This window comes from Hoplias malabaricus, chromosome 9 (assembly GCF_029633855.1).
Source record: "Hoplias malabaricus isolate fHopMal1 chromosome 9, fHopMal1.hap1, whole genome shotgun sequence".
NCBI lineage: Eukaryota > Metazoa > Chordata > Actinopteri > Characiformes > Erythrinidae > Hoplias > Hoplias malabaricus.
The window spans coordinates 24,822,717-24,831,459 of record NC_089808.1 but is presented as its reverse complement, the minus strand read 5'-3'; positions in this window follow the sequence as shown (position 1 = coordinate 24,831,459).

The following is an 8,743-nucleotide window of genomic DNA, read 5'->3' as shown; positions in this document are numbered from 1 at the left end:
AGAACCAGGACCTGAAGTAGAATTGAGTTAGAACCCTGCAATGGAAAAGAAGCATTAGAAACACCATAGAGGTGCTAGTAGACATTTGTTTTGACATCATTTAAAAACTCCAGCCCTGTCCTGTGACAGTTTTGAACATAAAAGGTTTAGTTTCCATCCTTGTATGCTTCTGCGCTCTGTGGTGGTGGACGGTAAAGTGAGGAGAGAGTGCAAGTGACTAAATAAATATATTAATAAAGGGAGAAAAATGGGAGTTTCTCACCTCAATTGTTACAGGAGAGAGGCAAGAGGTAATGATGAAGGGTTGGATGAGTAAGTTCTGTGGGACAGAGGGAATCAAGCGGAAAAGGGTAGAAAAGAGTGGGAGAGAACGAGGGATGAGGAGAGGCGCAAAAAGACAGAGAAAGAAACTGTGTCCACTCACTGTCCACTCTTTTAGACGCTCCTACCACATTGGGCCACCTTGTAGATTTAAAGCTGGATGTTTTTGGTCGGTGGACTATTCTCAGTCCAGCAGTGACACTGAGGGCTTTAAAAACTCCAGCAGCACTGCTGTGTCTGATCCACTCACACCAGCACAACACACACTAACACACCACCACCACGTCAGTGTCACTGCAGCACTGAGAATGATCCACCACCACATCACACCTGCTCTGTGGGGTTCCTGAGCGCTGAAGAACAGGGGGAAAGGGGCTAATAGTAAGTGTGCAGGGCAATAGATGGACTACAGAATGCCCCATATGGTCAGTGAAGCTGAAAAGATTGACATTGTGTGTGGTTTTAATGTTATGGCTGATTGGGACACACATGTACACCCCTTTAGCTCACACCTGAATTTGTGTTTGGTGACCTCAAGCTTGTGTAGCTGCTCCAGAGCGTGCCATTTTTTTATGCCTCACTCATTGGTACCTTTACAAGTACGTATAGTTGTTGCAAATCTGCACCGCCAGAGGGCGCCGCTCCCACACAAAAACCTAAACGAACAGTCAGAAACACGCCTGTGCCAAAGGGACCTTTGTTCCCTCAACAAGGTCTGACAGGCAGCGCTTCCTGTGAGGCAGCGCCAGTATCGCAGCACCCACGGACTTCACAGCCAACCACAGTCGAGCTGAGCAGCAACACTGCAACCAATGAGAGAAGCGAAAATCTGTGCGCGGACGTTTTGCTTTCTTCCCTCCAGCCTGCAGAAGGTAAAAATCACAGACACTAGTATTTTCATATTTTTAATTAAAAATTATTTTGCAGGAATGGTTATAAATCATACATTTCAGCATGGATATGCTTCGTTAGCTGCAAGCTGAACTAACATGTTACTAACTAGCTTAGTTAGCCAGCCAGTCTATGCTAAAGTGTACCCTCCAGTACACTTTAAGAAAGCAAGAAACAAACGATTGGAGGTGCATTCATATCCCTTACTGAACTACTTATTTGTCTTACAGGCATCTAGAACCAAATATCAGCCTCTGAGGCATATAACAATTTTAACATATTTATCTGACAAGAGCATTCTTACATGCATCTGGAGGAAGTTATCAGCCTTTGAGGCATATAACCATTTTAACATATTTATCTGACAAGAGCATTCTTACATGCATCTAGAAGTAGTTATCAGCCCCTGAGGCATATAACCATTTTAACATATTTATCTGTCAAGAGCATTCTTACATGCATCTGGAAGTCGTTATCAGCCCCTGAGGCATATAACCATTTTAACATATTTATCTGACAAGAGCATTCACTAATTATCTGCCTTACAGTCAACTGAATATCAGCCTCCGGGGCATATAATAATTGTAAGAAATATCTGATAAATGCATCCATTACTTTTCAGCCTTACTTCTAGCCTTCATCTAGACAGTAGCTTTGCATTTATTCACCATTTTACCTTCTGCAGGTTGGAGGGAAGAAAGCAAAACATCCGCGCACAGATTTTCGCTTCACTCATTGGTTGCAGTGCTGCGGCTCAGCTCGACTGTGGTTGGCTGTGAAGTTCGTAGGTGGGGCGATACTGGCGCTGCCTGTCAGTCCTTGTTGAGGGAACAAAAGTCCCTTGTGCCATACCTGTGGATTACAATGAGGTCAACACAAACTGAAACTGAGATTCAGCCACCAAAGTACACACCGGCCACTTCACAGGTGTAGGGCCACTCCATGTCCAGAAATATACGGACGAGCTTAAATGAGTGAATTCAACACCTTTAATGTCCAGTTATGTTCAGTTGTACACACACTCAGTTCATAGTCTCAGTTTGTCACCCTGCCCAATGCCAAAGGTCCGCCAGAGGGGTATATCCCACCCAAACTTCACCCAAACCTCACCCAGTTTAAACATATCTACACACACTAAGCCTTTGCTCTATGAGTCCCATTGCAGGGTTGTCTTTCCTTTCTTTCAATCATTCTTCCTCTATTTCTTCCTTTGTCAGAGTGGGTTGCACAGACCCAGCCCCCGCCCCGGTCTCAGAGGAGATACTGAGACTCTGAATCTTGAAATCTGTACACTTCTGCTGGAGGGAAAATCCTCTGCAGTGGAAAAACACCACATAATGTGCTGGCTGGAAAATAGAGCACATTTTATTAGGTTCTGTAAAGAACAGGTTGTCCAGCATTTCACCATTCGAAAGACCAGCTGGTTCTGCAGCTGAGAACCCTTGAGTAGCCATAGGGCGTGGCTCTGATATCAGCCTTTCACCTACCCTCTTAGCAGAAGTTTCTGTAAAGTAGAGTACAAACACATTCATGACTCTTTCACGTCACTGCCTGAAGCAGGACTATGATAAAGACACTGCTCTATCAGATGCTGATGTTTCATCAAGGGGAAGGACATTGTTCCACTGCTTAAGGAACATATCTGGTAATTCCAGTAGAGTAGTAGAGTGGAGGCAGGAATGTGGCTCGGTGGCTGCGTTAGATAAACACCAGGAATGTGTGTGTGTGTGTGGGGTGGGGAAGCCACCAAGAGACACCAAATGACATTCCACACAAACACATCCGAAACATCCCCCTTCTACTGACACTCAATGGCCACTTTATCAGAAACACCCCCTTCTACTGACACTCAATGGCCACTTTATCAGAAACACCCCCCTCTACTGACACTCAATGGCCACTTTATCAGAAACACCCCCTTCTACTGACACTCAATGGCCACTTTATCAGAAACACCCCCTTCTACTGACACTCAATGGCCACTTTATCAGAAACACCCCCTTCTACTGACACTCAATGGCCACTTTATCAGAAACACCCCCTTCTACTGACACTCAATGGCCACTTTATCAGAAACACCCCCCTCTACTGACACTCAATGGCCACTTTATCAGAAACACCCCCTTCTACTGACACTCAATGGCCACTTTATCAGAAACACCCCCTTCTACTGACACTCAATGGCCACTTTATCAGAAACAACCCCCTTCTACTGACACTCACTGGCCACTTTATCAGAAACACCCTCCTTCTACTGACACTCATTGGCCACTTTATCAGAAACACCCCCCTTCTACTGACACTCACTGGCCACTTTATCAGAAACAACCCCCTCTACTGACACTCAATGGCCACTTTATCAGAAACACCCCCCTTCTACTGACACTCACTGGCCACTTTATCAGAAACAACCCCCTCTACTGACACTCAATGGCCACTTTATCAGAAACACCCCCCTCTACTGACACTCACTGGCCACTTTATCAGAAACACCCTCCTTCTACTGACACTCACTGGCCACTTTATTAGAAACACACACACCCCTACTGACACTCACTGGCCACTTTATCAGAAACATACAGACGCTTATATTAACTGAGTTGCCACTTTAATAGGAATTCCAAAAAGTCACTTATGAAGAGACAAGATGGAGGAGTCAAAGAGTCAAAAGGGACATTGTCCAAATTCTTTTCAGCAGAGTTTCCTGCCCCAACTACGGTGTTTTCTGCTCTAGATCCAGTCACTGAACCTTCATCATGATGAACATGTGGGTCTGACTAATGATTAAAACTGGACAGAGCAGATTCCATGGTGATATATAGATCATGAGCCAGAGGGAGTTTCAGGCATGTTTTTATTCCTAGACGTAAATAAATAAATTAATAATCAGACCGGAATGCCTTGTAAACCATTTATTGTGTTGAATATTCTCCAGCATGTTCATTTTTAGGCAGCACGGTGGAGCAGCAGGTAGTGTCACAGTCACACAGCTCCAGGATCCTGGAGGTTGTGGGTTCAAGTCCTACTCCGGGTGACTGTCTGTGAGGAGTGTGGTGTGTTCTCCCTGTGTCCGCATCGGTTTCCTCCGGGTGCTCCAGTTTCCTCCCACAGTCCAAAAACACACATAGGTAGGTGGATTGGAGACTCAAAAGTGTCCGTAGGTGTGAGTGAGTGTGTGAGTGTGTATTGCTCTGTGAAGGACTGGTGCCCCCTCCAGGGTGTATTCCCGCCTTGCGCCCAATGATTCCAGGTAGGCTCTGGACCCACCGCCGCCCTGAATTGGGTAAGGGCTACAGATAATGAATGAATGAATGTTCATTTTTAAGGATTGTTTTCGAAGGTCAGCTCAACCTTAAACCCTCATTTTATTTGTCCTACTCCTGTGTTTCATAAACATTACCGTATCGAAAGTGTTTCATTTTAGTTTAGTGTTTTTATTGTGGATTCTGATTGTACTGTACACTCAGTGTCCACTTTATGAATCATGACCTTCTACTTCCATTCACCAGCTACTTTATCAGAAACACCCCCCCCTTCTTCTGATGCTTACTGGCCACTTTATCAGAAACATCTCACCCTTCAAAACATCTTTGTGGTGTATGTGGTTTGTGATTAAATATGCTCTACCTGTTTCCTTCAATATGGCAGTAAAACATGTAAATCTGCATATCAGTGGCGGATGCTGGTCTTTCAAGGAGGGGAAGCTCAATTTTGGCCTACGTAATAAAATGTGTCGGTTTATTTATATGTAAATTCTACCCTCCATTCCTTTTCAAGAAAATGATCTGTGACCCTGTTGTACCAACAAGGCGTCTTTTCCAGGGACTTGACTAGTGTCCTCTCAATGGCCAGCAGAGCTAGGCTGCTTAAACGGCCTTGGCCCATGTGAAGTGTGTCCGCCTGTGAGTGCTTTGTGACGGTGGAGGGGCTCAGCAGCACCCGCTGGACAGAAACTGCGATAGAAGTCAGAAAGAGTGATAGAAGTCAGTCTCCAAACACAAGCGGCTACAAAAACCACACCAGAAATAGAAGCTCGATTTGTCATTAGTCGTTTTTAACAAAGAAAATGCTGCTAAGAGGTTTAAGAAAGTGTCCGGTTCAACTCAGAACAGAATGAAAATGTAATGGTCCCACGGATCTTTACACCAAAGGATCGCTGAGTCGCTCATTTCGCTGTCAATCAAAAAGGGAATCAGCCTCAGACAGATCATTCAATCATCATGCAGAAGCTGAGCGTCCGGGCCAGCCGAGGCCAGCCCACTTCCCCATAGACCCCCAGAGACACTGAGCGTCCGATGGGCGGGACAAAGCCCAGCATTTATCCAATCACTCGTCTCGTTTCGCTGCACTTCACTGCTTCGCTATTGAACTCTGTGGATGCTCAGCGTCCTCACTGTTTAAATCCCTGTGAATCTGCGGGAAAAGCTGCGTCTTTACCAGTGATAAGAAGCTGATTCCGAACAAAAGCTGTAGTGCATATTTATTCAATGACATGTACACACAACAGTATATATTTGATCACTTATTTTTTGACATTTTAGGGGAAGCTGAGCTTCCCTTGCAGTCTTAGAGCAATCGCCTCTGCTGCATACCTATGTAAATCTGTGCAAAAAACAATAAAGACCATGAATACATGGCATATTAGCCCAAAACCAACATGCTAAAGTTAATTTTACTGCTCATAAGTTGTTCTGTAATGGTTCAGGAGACATTGTCTCTGAGAAACTACAGAGACATTAAAGAGAAATCCTTCTGATTTTTCTTTTTATAAAGCCCCCAGGCACAGGGCTGTGGATCAGTGGAACTGTGTTCCCTAGAGTGATTGAGCTATCTGACCAATGCTAATGTTTTTATATGCCTGAATTCCATCACATTCTTATAACAATGTTCCAACATCTACTGAACAGTCTTCCCAGCAGAGATTGTAGCTGTAGTGTAGTGAAAATTAATTTCAGCAGCAAGGTGTCCACAAACCTTTGGAATGTGTCAGGAGGCTGTTATTAGCATGTTGGCTAACCTCCAGAGAATAAGTGTTTCTGGTCATATTTTAGCAATTAGAGAAAAAAGCCAAAACTTTGACGCCACAGACTCCTCTTTGTGTGAATGGAGATGTTTTCTGAGTGCCTAAGTCTAAGTGTGTTTATTTGTTAATATCCACCTAAAAACGTAAGTTAATGTGAGCTAACAAGCGTAGGGTGACCAGATCAGAGTTGGTGAAAAAGAGGACACGTCTTGGGGGTGGCTTATGAGGTCACGCCCCTCGCTGCCTTTGTATGCTTAGCTGAACCTATGTGTGCTCTTAGGTCCCTTACACCTTTATTTGCTACACAAAACATGGGAATCTCTTTTTTATTTTATCCGGGAACTTACATTTACGTTTCGGCATAGCTGCTTGAGATGAAGGTAGGTACAGGAGCTTTGCCTGACGTAAACAAGGACTACTGACGTGCAGACTGACCAATTAAATGTTTACAGAGAAGGGTATTGACCAATAACGGTAGCTCTACAGTCAGACCGTCCAATCAGAAAATTTTAGGCTACTTCACCACTCTCTAGAAAAACAAAATCCCAGACGTTTGTGAAACTCTGCCCGAACATTTTTTAAGTCTAAAAAAGAGGACATGTCTGGGTAAAAGAGGTCTGGTCACTCTAAGCGCTAATTAGCCACATTAGCTGCTTTCAAGTTGCTACAGTGAAGTTTCCAGTGCAGTGGACTTCGATATTATATCAAAATAAATACACAGATCAGCCAAAACATTAAAGTCACTTTGTTTCTACCATTCACTTTGCTCAAATCAGCTCCACTGACCATAAGAGGGCACTTTGTGGTTCTACAATTACAGACTGTAGTCCATCTGTTACTGTGCATACTTTGTTTGCCACAGAGCACGTATGATGTGGGCGGTGGGTCATTCATAGCACTGTACTTTTCATGAAGATGACATATTGTTGCAGTAACTTTACAGGAGAAGGGAAAAAACCTTCTTAACTTTTAATGGAAGTCAATGTAAAAATATTTTATTCAGAGTCATTTTGAAGTTTTTCTATTCATCCAAAGAAGGACCAAGGAAGGACAGCTGCACCCACAAACATGGAGATACATGTTTTTATTTGGACAGAGATGATGTATAACAAATGTATATATACAGATGCTCTAAATAATGAGTGAGCTTGAAATGAAGCTCAAAATGAAACAGGATTGTGCTCAATGCCAAGTGTTGGTTAAAGGGTTATAAACCCCACTGTGTTGGGTTGTGTAGGACCTTGTGGACTTGTGTGTCCCACATGGTTTGAACATGGACTAGCTGGGTTCCAGATGTGTGTGAGCTCTGAGTGATTTGGCACACTGGCTGTAAGTGGGACACAGGAAGACAGCAGAGTTGGTGAGTAGGTTTCCACCAAGTTTTGGCCATATAGTTTATTCCTATGTTTGTATTTTTAGTTTGTTTTAGTCTCTGTCATTCTACGTTCCTCTGTGTCTCTGCAGTTCAACATTCCTCTCATGTTTTTCTTGCAGAAGATGGAGTGGATAAGAGGCACATTCTTTTAGCACGTTTTTATCAAAGGTGCTACTAATTTCAGAGAGAACAGTTCAGTAGATCGGACGCAATGTAACAGATTTATTATTTAATCTTGATAAAGAGAGGCACCAACATGATGCTTGCACTTAAATGGCGCCTCTGTCCAGGAAACCGTATTTACCAAATGATGCAAAACATAGAGACCATTTCTATGTTTATTAACTGACAGAATGCAAATGTATCCATTTCCCATTAGATACACAGCACGTACATTTAGAGAGAGGAAAAAATCAAGCTGGACTGCCTGTGTACATCCTTCCACTGTGAAAGGATGTGCATCTAGAGAAAACGCAAACACATATTAACTCAAGCCAACACACCCATGTGGGAATCGTTATTGTGGCCCAGTTGGGTAGTAGTATGTTTTTTGTTACTCATGTTGATGCCTTCAGGAGTGTTTTATTCAGCCCACCTGGGTCCGACCCAAACCACCCAGAGCCCAAGCTCCATCTAAAACCCAGTAAACACATATTCAACTTGTGTGGACCACACTTTCTGCAATCATTTGCCCATAAAGTTCAGTCCGGCACTGAGATCAGTGGTCAGAAATCACTGACCGCTGAGATACTAACATCAGCATCAAGCTAGAGTCCCTATCAGTAGCTCCCACCAAGGTTGTAAGAAACCTAGGTGTCATGGTTGATGACCAGCTGACCTTCGCAGATCACGTTACCGCTGTAGCTCGATCGTGCCGCTTCTCCCTATTCAACATAAGGAAGATTAGTCCATACCTAACTCAACATACAACAGGTCTTCCGGCCTGCACTGTGAGACCGCTACAGATGATCCAGAATGCTGCAGCACGCCTGGTCTTCAACCAACCAAAAAGTGCACATGTCACGCCCCTATTAGTTGAGCTGCATTGGCTAACCTTAGCTGCTCGCATCAAATTTAAATCACTAATGATGGCCTTCAGAGTATTCACTGGTTCTGCTCCCATCTACCTCAAT